Here is a 16485-nt window from a genome sequence, read left to right on the forward strand (position 1 = left end):
CTTGCTCCCATGTGTATCTGTGCACATATACATGCATAGAGGCCAGAAGAGGGCACTGGAACTGGAATCAATGTTGCTTCATGTGCTTGTTCCTTGCCTAGGAGATGGGCAATTGTGCAGCAAAAAATGGATATCTATATCTGTATCTTTATCTATACCTATACTATACCTGTACCTATACCTGTATTTGTATCTATATCTTTATTTTTATCTATATCTTTTTCTTTATATCTATATCTTTATATCTTTACATATAACTGCAATTTTTCTACTTTTACGATCCATGATGTAAACATCTGATACCAGGATATTGGATATGTGACCCCTGTGGCCAAAGAGTCTCAACCCACAGGTTGAGAACCATTGCTCTGAAGGTTTGGTAGAATTAGAACCTGTATCCACTTGCTCTTGGGTTTTTTCCATGTTGGGAGATGGCTTATAGCTGTCTCTGTCTTGCTGCTTGTTAAGGGTCTTTTCTTTTTCATCTTAACCTTTTTAAATTTTATTTTACTTTTAAAATGTATTTACTCACTTTACATGACAATTTTAGCCTCCCCTCTCTCTTCCCCTTATTGCCCTCCCCTTGTCCTCAGAACAGGGAGTCCCCGCCCCCTCAACCCACCCCAGCACATCAAGTCCTATCAAGACTGAATGAGACCTGGTGAGGTAGCCCTGCCACGGGAAAGTGAAGGCTCTTTTTTGTTTGTTTGTTTATGTTCTTTTGAGTTAATTTTGCTAGGTCATCTGGGTCTAGGAATTTATCTATTTCTTGTATATTTTCAAGTTTTTTTTTAAATATAAATTTTCACAGAATTTCTTTTTTTTTTTTTCTTTTGGTTTTGTTTTCCAGACTAGGTTTCTTTGTATAACAGCTCTGGCTGTCCTAGATACGTGCTTTGTAGACCAGGCTGGCTTTGAACTCACAGAGATTTGCCTGCCTCTGCCTCCTAGAGTGCTGGGATTTAAGTTATGCACCACCACTGCCCTACTGTTCTCACAGAATTTCTAATGATTCTCTGAAATTTATGTAACATTTCTCCTTTTCCTCCATTGACTTTTATTAGCTTAGGTATTTGCTGTCCTTCTTTTCATTAAATTGATCGAGTCTATCCATGGTCATTATAATCTCCATTTCATTACTTTCTGTCTTCATCTTCCAGTATGTCTATCAAACACTTTGGGGTTTGGCTTGTCTTTATAATTATATGAGTTACATCATTACCTTATTTGCTTGAGATATGTCTGAATTTTTCAATGTAAGCATTCATAGCAGAATCTTTCCTCTTAGCTATAGCCTGCTTTCATTTGCATTTTATTCTAGACTTCTTTTTCTTTTATATTTCCCCTATGGTTTTTTAATTACATACTAAAAATACAGTGGTGTTTTGTTTAGACTCTTAAATATTGGTGTAGTTTCTGTAGTTTTTGTTTTGCTATTGATTTTTAGTTTTTTAAAAATCTTTTTATTGGTTCTTTATGAATTTCACATCATGCACCCCAATCCCACTCATCTACCCATCCCTTTGTATCTGTCCTTGCAACCGTTCTCCCCAAAAGAAAATAAAATACGGTAGAATAATTAAAAAATTCTTGTCATGGAAACTGTAGTGTGTCATGGTGTGTCACACAGTGCGCCCTTTTGCCCAAACACCTTGACTTGCAAATGTTCATTGCAATGAGTCATTGGTCTGTTTTGAGCCCTCTGGCTTCTGTTAAACTGTCAATACTGGACTACTTTTGGATATCCTATTGTTGTCCTGTGTCATGGAGAACCTGCAGCTTTGGATGTGTAGGACTGGCCCTTTCACAAACTCCAGCAGATCATAGATGGGGTAGATGTTGGCTTAGGCCAACTCGAAGCCCTGGATCTGGGCCTGCGAGGTAGTTGGGCTGGTCAGCCCTACAGCTGTCCTGTGCCCATACCACCAAGGCGAGCTCTCCAGTACTGCCCTGGATAACTTACCCAATGCCACAGCCAGCAAGGGGCAAGGTCAGCTCTCCTGCTCTCATTTCATCTTGGCCGGCTCATCCTTACCCCTGCCACACAAGTCAGCTCTACTGTGTTTCACAATGAGGTGCAGACCTCACTCTCCCTCTTGCATGACCTTGGAGCCAGTTCTCCTACTTGCCACAGCCATTAAGGGGTAAGTGGGGAGCGGGGGAGGGAATTTCTCCCTCACCCAAGCCACCCAACGAGGGGTAGGCCCAGCTCTCCCACACTCATGCCCTTGGGGTCAACTCACCCACATCCTCATCATCAGTGTCAGCTCTACTGTGGTGCCTAGAGAAGGAACAGGGATAGTTCTCCAGAGTGTGGTGAGAGGAGGGGCCAGCTCAGCACAGTGCCTCAGGAAGCAGTCCAGACCAGGAACATCTGCACGGCCTTTGGTGGTAACACTGGCCTGGGACAACAACACAGACACCAGCTACCATAGGACCTCAGACCCAGACATGCCCACTTGCCCCGGCCTCAGCATAGGTCTAGGTATCCCCACGGCCTCAGGGGGCAGTGTAGACCCCTTAGATCAGCACATCATCCTGCAGCAGCATGGCCCTCAGATGTCCACATGGTCTCTGGTGGCAGCCCAGACCATGGACTTCTGTTTGGCCTTTGAAGTTGACTCGGGCCGCAGAGGTCAACAGACCCCAGCTGCAGCAGGACCGTGGACCCAGACATGGCCCTTGGTGGATGAGCTGGCCAAGACGAAATGAGAGCAGGAGAGCTGGCCTTACCCCTTGCTGTCTGTGGCATTGGGTAAGTTATCCAGGCCAGGCCTCAGCATGGCCTCCTCACACCTGCCTGTTCCTCACTGCCTTCCACTCTCTAGTCCCACCTTCTTTACAGGGTACAAACTGCTCGGCTTCATTTTCTCTTACATCTCCTCACTGCATACTCCGTCTTTCCCACCTCTCCATCACACATCTGTCCATACTAGTGGAGCCCACAGCAGGTGCTTACGTGTCCCTCTCTGACCTCCCTGGGCCTGTGTGGCAGAGGTAGCAGTTTCTAATTTTATTCTGGTCTAATCTGTTAGGACACAAGAAATTATTTCGACCCTTTGTACTTGTTTTACAGAGATCTAAGCAAATGTGAGCAAGGATACAGCAGAAGTGTCAGTCATTTTCAAGGGAGACCCAACAGAATATTAATAATGGAGTAATCACAAACTTATACTAGGATTCTATGATTGTATGTTAACATATTGTTAAATTACTTTCTATTATTATACAAAAAATATTTTTCTGCCAGCACAATATTAATTGGTTCAGGCAAGAATTGTCAATAGATGATAACAGAAGGAATAACCAAAATTTACTTGATCTAAAATTTACCTTATTTTTATTTTTATAATTGAACTTTCCAAATATCTCATAACTAGTCACCTTTCTTTAACACACAAACTCGTCATTGACTTTTTTGTTTGTTTTTTGTTTTTTTGAGACAAGGTTTCTCTGTGTAGCCTTGGCTGTCCTAGACTCGCTTTGTAGACCAGGCTGGCCTCGAACTCACAGTGATCCGCCTGCCTTTGCCTCCCGAGTGCTGGGATTAAAGGCGTGCGCCACCACGCCCGGCTCCTCATTGACTTTAAAGGGTTAAGAATATAATAATTTCTGCGCCTCAAGAGGCATTGCGGGTGTGGCTGCTGTGCCACTTGTGCGCCAGTAGGTGGCAGAGAGGAGAGAGGCTGTGTCTATGCTCAGTGTTCTGACCTGTGTACGTCTGAAAGATTGGTAGCCTAACACTCCCTGAAAAAAAAGAAAATGAGCCTGAGTCAAGCACCAGTCTGGCGCCAGGCAGGCCTGGACTGGCTCCCAGGCCCAGGAGCCAGTTGGAGACTAGAATAAGCCAGCCTGGGACCCTGAGCAGGAGTAAGCCTGTCACAGTGGCTCCTTGCAAGGAGCCACTCCAGCAGGCCAGGTGAGGAGCGAAGCTGTGATGGCCACCAGTCCAGTGCCATGGGATCCGGATAGGCAGCTAGCCTGAGGTGACACCACCAGCACGGTGCCTTGCAGGCCTGCGGGGTCGGGGGAGCAGACCATGCCTGAGATGACCCCTGCCTGGCGCTGTAGCACTCCTGAGACCACTCCTGAGACACCCCAGACACTCAGATCCGGGGTACTACTAGGAGCAGGAAGTGAATGATGGAGCATGAAAGAGAAAGAGAAACAGAAAGATTTGTGTGGGCACAACTCAAAGGTAGTGAAAACCATCCTGGTGTGAGTAGCCGGTGATGCCACCTGGGACTATAGTGGCGTCCTGGCCTGGGCTGCTACTGGGGCTACATCTTGGTCTGCGGCCTTGCAGCTGCAGGAGTCTGTTAGCACCAAAGGCCAAGTGGACGTACCTGGTCTGGGCTGCCGCAGGGGGACATGTTGATGTCTGAGGGCTGTTCAGAACTGGCCCCGCCCCTCACCTGGTCATCCTGGGAGAGCTGGCCCTGGGAGTGTGAGCTCAGGAGAGCTGACCCTGTTCCTAGGCAGATGCAGTGCTCTGGAAAGCGGCTCACACTTTTCGGGAGCTGTGGGTAAGCTGCCCCGAGGGTGTGAAAGTGGGAAGAGCCTACCCTGCTTCTTGTCTGCTGTGCAGCAGCCTGGAAAAGATGCCTTCCTCCCTTCCCTTTTTCCCTTGCCACCTCCACCCTGAGGCCATGAGAGCAGAAGAGTTGTCCCTACCTCTCTCCTGACGTGGCATTTAGGAGAGCAGGTCCTGTACCTCGCCTGCGCAGCAGAATAGATTGGACACTGATGGTGGGCATTGGGGTGAGCTGGCCCAAGGATGTGAGCATGGTAAAGCTAACTTGGTAGCCGCGAGGCAGCATCTGCAAGGGAGAGATGCCGTCCCCAACCCTCTTACCCTTGCCGCCTTGGCAGGTGGGAGAGCTGGCCCCGGGGTAATGAAAGTGGGAGAAGTGGCCATGTCCCTCACCAGCTGCAACACTCGGGAAGAAAGCCCCGCACCTTGCCTGGGCAGCAGGAACGAGCCGGCCCTGGTTGTAGGGGTTGCAGTGAAGTGGATGGAGAGTGTGAGAGCTGGCAGGCTGTGTCTCAGGCCCAATCCAGGGCTTTGAATTGGACCACCTAATATCTACCCCATCAATGAGCGTGAAGTGGCTGGTGGTTCTGCAGATCCGAAGCTGCAGGCTCTCTTTGACACAGGGCAACCACAGGATAGCTGAGAGGAGTCCCAGTGAGGATCCAGTATTGATAGGCCAGAGGCCTTGAACCAACCAAAGAGTCTTTACAATGAACATTTCCAAGCTAAGAAGTGTGTACTAAAGGGTGTAATGTATGACACTACAGCTTCCACAACTTTTTTCTCTGGGGGATGTTTCAAGGGTGGAGGGAGAGTATGAGGGGAGGGTGGGATTGGGGTGGATAATATGAAGTTCACAAAGAGCCAATAAAAAGTAAAATATATACAACAATCTCATGTATTGTTTAGCATGAGATAAAGTTTTGCATTTTGTAGCCTTTGGCCGATGAACCACTCAGTCCCCACTAGAGGGCACATGAGTGTTGTTTAATTTATCCCTGCAGGTCTTTGGACTGTAACTAAAATGAAAATTTTTATTCTTTACACTGATAGGTGAATTTAATTAGTTATTTTGGCACCAGATGTAGTCTAGTTTCCTTTCAGGTCAGATGTAATTAGGGGCTGGTGAGGTACCTCTTAAGGGTGCTAACTGCCAACCCTGAGTTCCCTATCTGGCATCCTCAGGGCTGAAGGACAGAGCCTATTTCTGCAAGAGGTCCTCTGAGGCCTACGTGTTGTGGCACATACATGCCTCCCCCATACATAATAAGAAAATATATGTAAAAAAATTTAAAAAGTAGTCACCAATTTCAAAAAGAAAGGGACACATTTAAGCTTGCACCACTCCCAAATAAACTATCAGTGAACACTTCCAGACCTGATTATTGTGGATGGAGGTATATGGTTTTTTTTCTCTGTAATTTACCTGTTCTAGGATGAGGCTACAGGTGGAATGGGGGTCTAGGAGAAGAGGACTCTCAATTTTGGGAGCAGTGGCCCCTGGTGCTTACACTTGTGAGCCCGAGTTGTGTTAGAGCAGGTTAAAACTTCCCAAAGCATGGCACTGCAGCAGCGACAGTAGAGCTCCTGGGAGCTTGTCGGGATGTAAGGGGCGGGGTCCATTGCAGACTGGCTAAAGCAGCAGTTCTGAGCACAGACAGGGACCACCAGTCTGTATCCTAACAATTGGCTGAGCGTAGTTCTGGTTATAGAGTCACCAAGCCAGTCATTTGGCTTTCGCAAGATATTCAGAACCAAAGCTTTATTTATTATTAAGAATTAAAAAAAATAAAATAAAACTACGTGTATGTGTGTGGAGGTGTGCACATACGAGTGCAGGTGCCTGAGGAGTACAAGGCGGGGCATCTCTTCCTTCAGGCTGGAGATAGCAGGCTGTCGGAGCAACATGGATGCTGGGAACTGAATCTAAGTCCTCTCCAAGAGCAGTGCATGTCTTTAGCTCCCGAAGGCCCCTTGCTTATTTATCATTAAAATTGTTAAAAATTGAATAGTTTTATTTTATAGGTATGAGTATTTTGCCCTCATGTATGTATGTGCCACATACATGCCAGAAGAGGGCAGTGAATCCCCGGAAACTAGAGTCAGAGCCAATATATAGCTGCTGGGCATTGAATCCAGGACCTCTGCAAGAGGAACAAGTGCTCTAAACCACTGAGCCATCTTTCAAGCCCTCATTCCTTATTGTTTAATAGCTAATTTATTACTGGCCAAAAGCAGACTTTTCTCCAGGCTAAGTTCCATACACTTTTGTAAATGCTAGCCAGGGACAGGACACTTCTTTCTTTCATGGAGAAATAAAACTATATGTAAATACATAAGAATATTTAAATTGTTTCATTTTTCTGGTTAACATAGGCTATTTTTACTTGTTAATGGGACACAGTAAGGCATTCCAACATATGCATTCAGAAGGCACTGGCTAAATCTGGATCAGTAGCATTTCATCCTTTTCATCTCTGTCTGTTTGGAGGCTCAAGTCTTAGTCTTGGAGAGTTCCATAAAATATGTAATAATTCATTGTGAACTACGGTAACAACAGAAGCTGTTCTGTCTGTCTGTGTTGGTGTCTCCATGCCCAACTCTTCTACTTGCCCCAAATTTCCAAAAGGAACATACCTCTCACAAGCCCTAGAAGAGATGCTTTGGGAAGAGACGCTTTGGAAAAGATCACTTACAGGCTGCAGACAGCAGCACAGTCAAAGAACGTAGGTGTGAAGGAAGCTGGGTGAGTTAGTGTGTGCTGCCCCCAGGTCACCTGCTGCAAGTAACAGACTTGCGTGGTGTCAGGCAAGTTCCTCGACTTTGTGGTAGAACAGACGTTTATTTATTTCGTGTGAGTGTGGGTATATGGCACAGTGGGAATGTGGCTGCCAGAAGACACGTTGAAGGACCTGGATCTTTTCCTCCCACCGGGTGGATTGCACTCACGCTGAGTCAACTTGCTGGCCCATTGAAACTCTGTTTTCTTATCTGCAAACTGTGGGTGATCATAACAACACTGCCTTTCTCATCATGTCCTTCTCAGGAGTAGAAATCAGAAGCAGGCATGGTGATGGAGCCTGTAGTCTCAGCGCTTAGGAGACAGAGAAAGAGGATTGGGAGTTCAAGGTCATCAAGTTTATCCTCTGCTAAGTTTGAGGCCAGTCATACCCCTCCCCAAATTATACAAGACTGCTTATAGATATAGCCCAACTCCTGGCGCTGTCTATGTTTTAAAATACTGTACTTTGCACAATACTATCCCATTTACAGCAACAATGCAAACAATCATTTTTTCAATTCTTTTTTTCTCCTTTCAAGCAAAGTTGGAGATTACTAAAAAAAATAGTTTGAATAAAGACTTAATAAACATAGGCATTAAATGATAGAGGTGCTTAGAAAAAAGGCAGGGCATACTGAAGACTCAAATAAGGTTTTTTTTTTTTCTAATCTTACTGGAAAATTTTAACACAACTGATCCCCATCATATTACTAGGGTGACAGTGCCCTACATGCGGCTATAGAATCAGACCTTTAGTTTTCACCTCCACCCAGTGGAGCTCTCTTTTTTTTTTCCCCCCCCCAGTGGCTCTCTTGATCAAAATACTTGACCCCTTTTTAGATTTTGTTTGTAAACTGGGGGTTATAATATCCATCATATAGAGCTGATATGAGGAAAGGGAGCTGTCAGAGAAGTGCACCACTGATTGCCTGATCTGGTTATGGGCAAACAAGAGGACAGCACTTGCCACATAATAGGCCCCAGTAGCCTCCTTTCTTTCACAGCGTATACATTGAGAATCTAGGGCCCTTTCAAATCAGCAGGTAGCACTAGCTCTCTGTTTGGCTCAGCTCTGCAGTCTGCTCCTGGACCTGTGGCATGATTGGGAGAGGATCCTTGTTTTCTTTTCTTATACAGTACATTTTGGGACCATATTTTCTTTTCTTTTAAAAGATATATTTTTATTAATTCATTGAGAATTTCATTCAGGTGTTGATGCTGTTTTCTTTTTACTTTTATTGAATGTCTATGATTTACATGTCATGCACCAAAATCCCTCTCCTCCCCCCAGTAAAATAAAACAAACAGACAAACAAAAAATCTTGTCACAGAAGCTGTAGTGTGTCGTGCAGTATAGTCTTTTGTTCACATATGTTTACTTTCAAATGTTCATTGCTACAAGTCATGAGTCTGGTTTGGGGCCTACACTAACGTTACCGGATCCTCACTGGGACTGCTGTCAGATATCCGCTTGTTGCTGTGTGCCAAGGAGATTCTTAATCTATGAATCTGCAGGTCGGGCCCCTTTATGTGTTCCAGCAGGTCATACATGGGGTAGATGGTGGATTGAGGTCCACTCAGAGCCCTGGATCAGGCCCTGTTCCCTTGTCCTCAGGGCAGGGCTTGCTCTCCCACTCCTGTGTCCTTGGGGGAGGGACAGCTCTCCTGCTCCTGTGTCCTCAGGGCAGGGCTGGCTCACCCACTCCCATGTCCTCAGGGCAGGGCCAGCTCTCCTGCTCCTGTGTCCTCAGGGAAGTGTGATGCGTTAAAAAACAACTACACTATTTTATTTGGGGTATTGATGCCTCTACCTTCCTTCCACCAACCCCTTAGCTCTGGGTATGAGAAAGAATGTTAGTGGGGAGAAGTAAATAGACCCCTTTACTTCTCACAGCTGTTTAGGGTCAGTTGGGTTCTTTCCAGCAACAAACAACGCAGAAAGCAGTCTCCTCCTCGGAGCTGATTCATTAAAATATCTTTCTCTGTCTGCCACACTGTCCATCTCTGGTCTCTCCAAACTGATACTTACCTCACACCACCACCGCATGCCACCTTCTATTTATCCTCCTCAGAGCCCTAGACCACACCCCTCTTTGTGCTGCAGGAGGCTGTTACCATGTGACAAAGAACACACCCCATATGAGACAATTAACCTAAAGCCCAAACTAATATCCCATACTTGGGATTAAAACAAAAACATATTTACATAACGTAACTGAGTTTATAAAGAAACTGATACTTCCATTACATAATGCTGTTTTCGTTAGGGTTTTTATTGCTATGAAGAGACATCATGACCAGGGCATCTCTTACAAAGTGAAATATTTAATTGGGGATGGTTTACAGTTTCAGAGGTTTACTCCATTATTGTCATGGCGGGAAGCATGGCGGCACACAGGCAGACATGGTGCTAGAGAAGGAGCTGAGAGCTCTACATCTTGATCCACCGGCATCAGGAAGTGAAGGCCACACCAGACCTAGCTTGAACTTCTGAGACCTCAAAGCCCACCTCCACAGTGACATGTTTCCTTCAACAATGTCACACCACCTAGGAGTGCCACTCCCTATGGAATATGGGGGCCATTTTTACTCAACTACCACACATATATACCATATATTTTCACCTCCCACTCCTCCCGTTAACTCCTTCATGATCCAGCTCCCATTTCTTGCTCCTTCCCAAGTTTGTGCCCTACACCCTTTTATTTACCCATCAAGTCCAATTTGGGTTGTCCATCTACACATGGGTGTGGGGCCATTTCTTGGAGCGTGGCAGACATACCATGGACCACACTCTTTAAAGAAAACTGGCCTCCCCCTCCTAGAAACCATCCTTAATAGCTCCTCAGATAGGGATGAGGCTTGGAGCCCCTGCCCCATCTGTGGTGTTACCTTCCCTGGCTTGATCCTGTGCAGGCAACCACAGCTGCTGTAAGTTCATGAATGCCGTGGTCTTATCATGTCCAGAAGCCACTGCTTTGCTCCAGTGCCCCCATTCCCCAACCTCTTGTTCTTCCAATCTTTCTGTCCCATCTGTCTCACTCTTCTCATCACAAAACTTAAGCATCTCATTGTAGGAAGTTTGGCACTTTCAGGAAGAGATCCATGGGAAAGTGACAGTCCTTCTCAGGAAGACAGCATCATTGCTGGTTGGTGTATTTTCTGGTGGACTCTTCCTGCTTTGTGTAAATCAAAACCACTGTCATCGAGTTTGGTCAGTTTCCCTTCTTGCTTCAGTCTGTCTTTGCTTGTGACACTTTTTGGCCTGGCAAGGTCTCTCTTCGTGTGCTGATATTTTTTCTTTACTCATATCTTTCTCCTGTTTCAGCTATCCCCGATGTCTCTGATAAGGTCTCCCTGCTAGCCCACTGTAATCATTCTAGACAGCACTTTTGTTTTTTAATGTTTTGTTTTTAATAGGCTCTCACTATGTATGCTGGGCTTGCCTGGAACTGACTATGTAGGCCAGCCTGACATCAGACTCATAGGAATTCCCCTGCCTCTGCCTCCTGAGTGCTGGAATTACCTGTTGCCACACCCAAGCCCTAGACAACATTTTTTTTAATATTGCTAGTTATGTATTTACTTGTGCAGTTATGTGTGTTGGCTATTCAAGACTCCCTTTGTTAACTTATATACGTTGTAAACTTTATATGCTTTGCGGGAACATGTCCAGGCTCCAGCCTGAGGCGCTTCAGCAGCCAGGCCCAGCTGTTTCTAGTTTTGTCTCTGGACTCCACCTACACCTTCCCTGGGTGCCCCCTCTTCAGCTCTCCTGGGTGCCACCTCCTGTGGTCTCTGAAAGGGGGGCTAGGATTCTCAGGGTGTCCTCGTGGCCTCTCTACACCTCCTGACAGCAACACCTCAGGACTCCAGAGTAGCTCAGGCTAAATCTGCACAATCCTGCGACCTGAGATCAGATGCCTGGAGAAACCCAGACGCTGAAGCCACAGAGAAAGCAGCAGCACCGTGGTGGCACACTTACTCCTTTAATCCCAGCACTCAGGAGGCAGAGGCAGGTGCATCACTGTGAGTTCGAGGCCAGCCTGGTCTACTAAGCAAGTCCAGGACAGCCAAGGCTAACATATAGAGACTCTGTCTCAAAAACAAAACAAAACAAACACAAAAACAAACACAAAAACAAACAAACAAACAAACAAAAACAAAAAAGAAAGCATCAGCACCTGAGACCTCAGTTAAGGCTGCTGCTAACAGGAACTCAGGCGGAGGGAGGTGTGTTCAACTGTAACTAGTCTGTGAGCTCTGTGGCAACAATGTATAAACTAGCCATCCCGCCTCAGAAGCAGGGAGCTTTGTATGGTTTGGCACTGTCAGCCCGGAACCAGAACCAGGAATCTGACCCCATTTTATTAGTTCATAGTTTAGTTAAGGAAGGTTGTTTCGTTTTCGCTTCGAATTCAAGTCTGTGTAAACAAAGCCCTTGAGGCATTTAATAGGCTCCTCACCCACACCTATCATAAAGGAAGTTCTAATTCTGTCACAAAGGCCATCTCCAGACCCTCAGTGGGACCCTTCCTAGACAATGCTAATTTTAGCTGAAAAGTTTGAACAAAAACTCACCAATCCTTGAGCAAGAAAACTCACCAATCCCTGAGTTTTGCACAAACCCCCACCAAACCCTGAACAGGAAAACCCACCAATCCCTAAGCTCTCCCAAGCTCAGGACTTGCAATCCCACCAATCATCTCTGCCCTAGAAAACTCCGCTCTCTTAAAAACCCTATATAAAGGTTGTGTCTGCTCAGTTCTCTGCTGTCTTCTCCTGGGAGCAGAGGCAGCTGTTGCTGGATTCGTCCCTCCAGTAAGTCTCTTTTAAGAGATTTGCTGCCTGGTGTGACTCTCTCATCAAAAGAAGCAGAGCAGCCCAGAAGAGAAGAAGCGAAGGAATGGGGCTGAGGCTTCTGAGCTCCTCAGCTCAGCTGCGGTGGGGAAACCCTCCCTTGGGAGCTACAGTGCCTCTGCTGAGGAGACTTCCTCCCAGAACGGTGGAAGGATGCCTTTCCACTGGGACACTGTCCCACCTGAGGGCTGTGCAGCTTCCGGGTTCCCAGGTCCCAGGACCCTCCCATCCAAGCAGAAAGGCCAACAATGTGTATGTATCTGTCCCCATGATGGAATTATAAGTTCCAAGAAAACAGAAACCATGTCTACTTGCAACTGTGTCATATGTACCAGCACAAGGACGGTCACATAGTATGTCCTTATCTTTGAATGAGTAAATAAATGCAAACATTGAAGCATAATTAAACATGTCTGATTTTTACTGGCTGAGGGCAGGAAACAGATGAGACTCTACCCCCTCCCCCCCCAGAATTTCAGAAAATCTCACGGATTTCTGAAGCTGCTGGGTAAGAGAGAGAGAGGATTGCTCGGATGGGAAGTGGAGACCCACAGTGCTCTTGTTGCTCTGCAGCTTAACTCCCTGTAATTTCTAGCAAGTCACTAACCTTCATGGACTCTGATTTCCTTATCTGTTGTGGGGTTTCTCCCTGGGAATTGCATGTATCAGATAGAATTAATGCATGAGAAAGTGCTCCTGTGGCAAAGGGTCATATAAATATGTAGAAAACAGCTTTCCAAACATTCATTGCTTGACTGATGAGTCACTTGAAAGTTCTGCTCCCAAGATCATTTCCCACTTCAAAGAGTAATAATCCCAAATATTTGTTAAGTGTGTTTTAAGCAGGCAAATAGGTTTTATTTATTATTATTATTTTTACAGGCAGGCATTGTAGAGTGTGTTTCATATATATTTTTTTAATACATCCCAACTGTAGTCTCCTGTCCCTTTATTCCTCCCAGTATCCTACCCTCTCCTCTCACCCAGTTCTACTCCTTCTCTGTTTCAGAAGAGAGTGGGCCTCCTGGGGATATTAGTTGAACATGGTATAACAGAAAACAGTAAGGCTAGGCACCAAGCCTCATGTCAAGGCTGGGTGAAGTAAACCAGCAGGAGGAAAATGGACCCAAGAGCAGGCAAAAGAATCAAAGACATTACCATTGTTAGGAGTCCCACAAAAACACCAAGCTAACAACCAAAGCATATATGCAGAGAATGTAGGGCAGACCTATGCAGGTTCTGTGAATTTTTTGCAGGGCGATAAATATGCATTTATTTGCATTCTTTTACATGCAGACATCCAGTTAAATCACTACCATTTGTTGAAGATGCTTTCTTTTGTCCATTGTATATTTATGTCTTCTTTATAAAAAAAAAAAAAAAAGAAATGTCCATAGGTGTGTGAATTTATGGCTTGGTCTTCGATCCAATTTCATCAATCAATTTGCCTATTTTATGGCAATAGCATGGTTTTTATTACGATAGCGCTGTAGTATTGTTATAGCTTGAAATCAGGAATGGTGATTCCTCTGAAATGCCTTTTATTGGTTAAGATTATTTTGGCTATCCTGGGCTTTTTGTCTTTCCATATGAAGTTGAGTAGTGTCCTTTCAAAATCTGTAAAGAATTGTGTTGGAATTTTGGTAGGAATTGCATTGAATCTGTAGATTACCCGTGGTAAGATGGATATTTTTACAATGTTGATCCTCCTGATCAGTGAGCATGGGAGATCTTTCCAACTTTTGATTTTTTTCTTCAAGACTTGATGTTTTTACCATATAGGTCTTTACTTGCTTGGTTAGAGTTACCCCAAGATTATGTCTGTGGCTATTGTAGAATGTGTTACTTCCCTGATTTCTTTCTCAGTTTGTCATTTGTATATAGGGGATTTACTGATTGTTTTAGTGAATCTTGTATCCAGCTACTTGCTGGAGGTGTTTATCAGCTGTCAGGCTTCTCTGGTAGAATTTTGGGGTCACTTATGTATATTATATCATTTGTGAGTAGTGATACTTTGGTTTCTTCCTCTCCAGTTTGTATCTCCTTCATCTCCTTTAGTTGTTTTATTGCTCTAACTAAGACTTCGGGTACTGTATTGAATAGGTGTGGAGAGAGTGGACTGTCTTGTCTTGTTCTTGATGTTAGTGGGATTGCTTTGAGTTTCTCTCCATATAATTTGATGTTGACTATAGGCTTGCTGTAAATTGCCTTTATTATGCTTAGGTATGTGCTTTGTATCCCTGATCTCTCCAAGACTTATCATGAAGGGGAGTTGGATTTTGTCAAAGGCATTTTTGTCATCTACTGATATGTGTTTTTTTTTTTTTCTTTTACTTTGTTTATATAGTGGATTACATTGACTGATTTTCTTTCATATGTGAAACCATCCTAGTATCACTGGGATAAAGCCTTCTTGGTCATATTGGATGATCTTTTTTTATGCATTCTTGGATTCAGTTTGTGAGTATTTTACTGAGTATGTTTGCATCTATTTTCAGGAATTTTGTCTCTTTTTGTTGAGTCTTTGTATGGTTTGGGCAAGGGGTCTCCACATGAGTTGGAGACTGTATTTCTGGCAGCTGGTGTGGTCCCTTGTCACTTGGAGGCAGTGGCTGGGGTGGTGGTGGGGACTGTGCCTGAGTTGGGGTCAAGGACATGGTGATGCTGAAGCTGGGGTGGGGATTGGGAATAGGGCGGTGGGGCACCAAGGGAGTTGGGGCGCTGATGGCAGGTGGCCTGATGAGACTTCTGGAGGCCTGCATAGCCTTTTGTCACACAGGGACAGGGGGGTCTCTGCTCAAGTTAAGGGCTGGGATACAGGGACTAGGGAGGCAGGGGATTGGAGATAGAATGAGAAGGCACTGGGGGAGACTGGTGGCTAGCATGACCTCTGGTAGAGCAGGCAAATTTGATTCAGATTTTTAAAATATTTGTGTTTATGTACGTGTGTACGTGTGTATGTGTGTGTGTTGTAGAAGGAATCTTATGTATTATATGGATGCAGCACCCATAAAACACACACACACACACACACACACAAACAAACAACAAGCCATGGCCTTTGGCTGAGGCAGGAAATAGGTGGGACTTCCAGTAGGTGGAAGTTTTTTTGCGATAGAGCCAGGCATGCACAATTCAGCCAAGAGAACATGACACATGGGACCCAAGCCCAGGTAACCAGCCATGTGGCAGAATGTAGATTAATATAATAGTTATTTTAAGTTATAAGATAGTCAGAGAAAAGCCTAGCTATATGACCCAGGTATTTTTAAAGTAATAATTGGGTTTCATGAGTCATTATTTCCAGGGAGCTATAGGGAAGGGAGAAAAACCTTCTACAGCAGTCTATCTGTCTGTGTGTATGTCAGATTACATATGTGGAGGTCAGAGGACAAAGGGCAGGAGTCAGTTCTCTCCTTCTACCATGCAGACCCTAGGCACTGAACTCAGGCTGTGAGGCTTTGAGCCGGCACCTTTACCTGCTGAACTATTGCGCCGGCCTAAGTTTGTCTTAGTTTTCTACTTAGGTTGCAATAAAAAAAAATTATGATATATTGTGACAACAAAAATTTTTGTGTATATTCCTTTTAAAATTTAATTGGTTGCTGCAGTCAAGATACTTTCAGCACACTGATGAATATCAATTAAATAGGCTATTTAAAGATATTCAGTTTTAAAATATATTTTATGCTTTACTCAGCAGGAAAGGAATTTGGAATATTTGGAGTTTCTAGAGTAGTGCTAATTTGTTTGTGGTATGACTAGTATTCACATTTAAGAGTGTTGTGGAGGAAAGCGAACTTCTCCTCTACATTTTAGATGCAAAGAAGTAACTACTGTATTTAAATTTCATTGTGCTTCTTTGATACTTTTCTATTGAGTCTTGTCATTTTTATTTTAACTTGAAGGTGCTTGAAGTGTATGTGCTGATAATATAAACACTTCGGGGAACAGATAGGACTGGGAATGATTACAGAAGCAAAGCTTTTTCTCTGTGAAAATTGTGGTCGCATGGAGGAAGTGAGGCCAATTGCTGATTTTATTTATTAAAGAAGTCCCTGTTGCAAAGGCAACATTTACATTTTCTTCCTTACCAGACAGTAAATGCATTTGAGAAGAAGACTATTTGAAAGTTCCATTGCCTTTGTCTCACAGATAATATGTAACACTTTCAAAGAAAATTTCAATTGCACCCAGACAACGTTATTTCATAGACTCTTGTGAGCTCTATTATTATCATCATTTAAAAGTGAGGAGTTGGAGACTTTGAGTAAAATGACTCACCTGAAGCCACAGAGATAATAATAAC

The 16485-nt window shown here is 44.5% G+C and overlaps 1 non-coding gene across 1 annotated transcript; it reads left to right on the forward strand.

Moving 5' to 3' along the window:
- Nucleotides 1-3611: 3611 nt before the first annotated feature.
- On the forward strand, nt 3612-3745 carry LOC127206032 (small nucleolar RNA SNORA17). Its single transcript, XR_007832727.1, has one exon. It is a non-coding gene; the product is annotated as a small nucleolar RNA SNORA17 (small nucleolar RNA).
- Nucleotides 3746-16485: the final 12740 nt, after the last annotated feature.

This window comes from Acomys russatus, chromosome 22 (assembly GCF_903995435.1).
Source record: "Acomys russatus chromosome 22, mAcoRus1.1, whole genome shotgun sequence".
Classification (NCBI taxonomy): Eukaryota; Metazoa; Chordata; class Mammalia; order Rodentia; family Muridae; genus Acomys; species Acomys russatus.